We start from the raw sequence: 2,500 nt of genomic DNA, 5'->3' as shown, positions 1-2,500 counted from the left end.
AAGTCCATTGTAAGTGTGTGTATGTATATATATTATATAACTCTACGAAACGCTTAGTTTTAGAATGGTAGCAGCTGATGAAGGAAATATTCTCTATGTGGCCTGTGTGTTTTCTGTGCTCTGTTTATGTTCTGTTTTTCATTTTGTCCACGTTTTTTTGTGACGTCCTGTACCCAGATATGCATCTATATATTCATGTAGATGTAGGTATGTACATACATGTACGTATATACGCATATACTCACATAGTATTTGTATTATATATGTTTGTGTGTTCGTGTCTATGTTTAATCCGCCCACCACTGCCTGACAATCGGTACTAGTTTCTTTATGTCTCTGTAACGTAGCGGTTCGACAAAAAAGAACGGCAGAATGATTACCAGACTTAATAAATATAAAATATGTACTGAGTCCGATTTGTTTGACTAAAAGCCCTTCAAGTTTGTGCCCCAGCATGGCCACAGTTAAAGACTGAAACAAGTAAAATGATAAAAGATAGATATATATATATTCTTACTTTTTTGGGTCGTTATCTTTGGGTTGTTTTCAGATTATATTGGCAACGGTTAATCCTTGTTCATCCAGTTAAACAAAAATCCAAAGACATTTCTTTCATATCTTTTGTATTATTTTTGTGTGCATTTGTTGTTTGTATTTCAAAAACAATACTACTACTACTACTAATAATAATAATAACAATAATAGCGTTTGTTTGTTTGTTTCTGTGGCACAAGGATCTGTATTTTCGATTATTAAAGAAAAATTGATTAATAACAGTACAGATATTACTAACAATAATAAACAAAGCGAAAGTATATGTTAATCGTCTGTATGTGTGTGTGGGGTGGGGTGTTGGTGCTTTTAAACGGATTCACAACACAAGTATGCATATATATATATACATATATATGTGTGTGTGTCGCAGAAATGAATCTATATACAAGTGTATGTATTAACGTGTGAATGTATACGTGAATGTATCGATGTTTGTATGATGTATGCGTATATTAACGGAATGAATAACTACTGTCAATTGTAATAATATTTCTCTACCTACCCGTATCTTCCTATTTTGGTTTGCGGTCAAATTATATATATATATATATATAGCCTTACTTATTTTTCAAGAAGTACCTGTCTGTCTGTGTGTATGCCTGTATGTATATGTATGGATAGGAGGCGCTTGAGAAAAAGAACGAGAAAGACAGAGAGCAGGGAAGAACATCTATTTGCCTCTCGCACATGCTGTATATAATAATGACATATAATAATTACTTTCGTTTATACAACGTATATATTATGTATGTGTTTGTATTCGTGTGTGAATATATTTGTCGCGTGTTAAAATCCCGTTGTTTGATCGGTGAAAGAAAGAAAATTTAAAATAAAATTATTCCGGTTTCCATGCCTTAAACAAACAATAAGCAAGATATAAAAAAAAATACTAAATAATAATAATAATAATTACTATTATTATTGTTTGTTCCGTTTCGCTGTTTAAAACCAAAGTGTTCCCGTTGATGTTGTTCTTTCTGCTGGTGTTTTTCTAAGTTGTTCCAGTCGTTGTTGCTGCTGCTGTTGGTGTGGCTGTTGTTGTTGTTCTTCTTGTTGCTGCTGCTGCTGGTGTCGTTACTGTTATTAACATCGTTGTGAAATTAATTGTTTGGTGACGATATTAAATAATAACATCTGATGCTAATGAGATAATGACAATTAATTAGTCTTCTTGCTGTTGTTATCGATGTCAGCAGATCAAATAAACTTTTCTTTCAATTATTAATATTATTATTAATATTATTATTATTATTATCAATTCTATATTTTCTTTTAATGCGTGCAAAATAATATAATCGTCTTTTGTTTATCCTTTGCTCTTGTGTTTCTTCTTAATAAGCAACAATTAAATGTATCATTAATATTAAATAATAACAATAATAATAATAGTAACAGTAGTAATCCTTGGATTGCTTAAAAGGAGGAGTTTTAAAAAGGGGTTCGCTGTTGTTATTTTTTCCCGATACTGAAAAAAAAAAAAGAACCGGTCGCGAGAGCGATTCGTAGCGGAGCTTTTCTCTTTGCGAAGGTTGCACACCAAGTGTCTGGGCCGTATCTTTCCTCTGTTATCATAAACATCCCTCCCCCCCCTCTCTCTCTCTCTCCCTTTCTCAACACGTCACCACGTTACATCCACACTTACACATGCTCTCTCTCTCTTTCACCCCTTTTCTCTCTCACACTTTATACACACACACACACATGTATGCGAGTATATATACATATATATATGTGTGTGTCGACGTATATGTATTTATGTATGTGTGTGTAGATGTGGATGGTGGACCTCTTCGCGTGCGTCTGTGAACGAGAGTGATGGGAAGATATGATTACTAATGTAAATTATTTGTTGTTGTTGGGATGTTTTTGTTTTTTGGGAGTGGTGGGTATGGTAGGGTTGGCTGTGTTCGTTATTTTTTTACTGAATGTCTGCTTGGGTTTGCGT

At 33.4% G+C, this 2,500-nt stretch overlaps 1 protein-coding gene across 3 annotated transcripts in view; it reads right to left on the bottom strand.

Annotated features, from left to right (window-relative positions):
* Positions 1-2,500, bottom strand: part of LOC106872559 (uncharacterized) — an 82,791-nt gene that overhangs the window by 32,638 nt on the left and 47,653 nt on the right. Inside the window, exon 2 of one of the 3 annotated variants that reach the window (XM_052970297.2) lies at positions 518-1,695. The exons of 1 other annotated variant lie outside the window; for it this stretch is intronic. The gene's annotated coding sequence lies outside the window, so the exon portion shown is untranslated. The remainder of the gene's footprint in view (positions 1-517; positions 1,696-2,500) is intronic. One more of the 3 variants, XM_052970296.2, reaches the window with a different exon arrangement.

This window comes from Octopus bimaculoides, chromosome 8, assembly GCF_046866305.1.
Source record: "Octopus bimaculoides isolate indiv1 chromosome 8, ASM4686630v1, whole genome shotgun sequence".
NCBI lineage: Eukaryota > Metazoa > Mollusca > Cephalopoda > Octopoda > Octopodidae > Octopus > Octopus bimaculoides.
The sequence above is the reverse complement of the archived record's forward strand: the minus strand, read 5'-3'. Positions and strand labels throughout refer to the sequence as shown.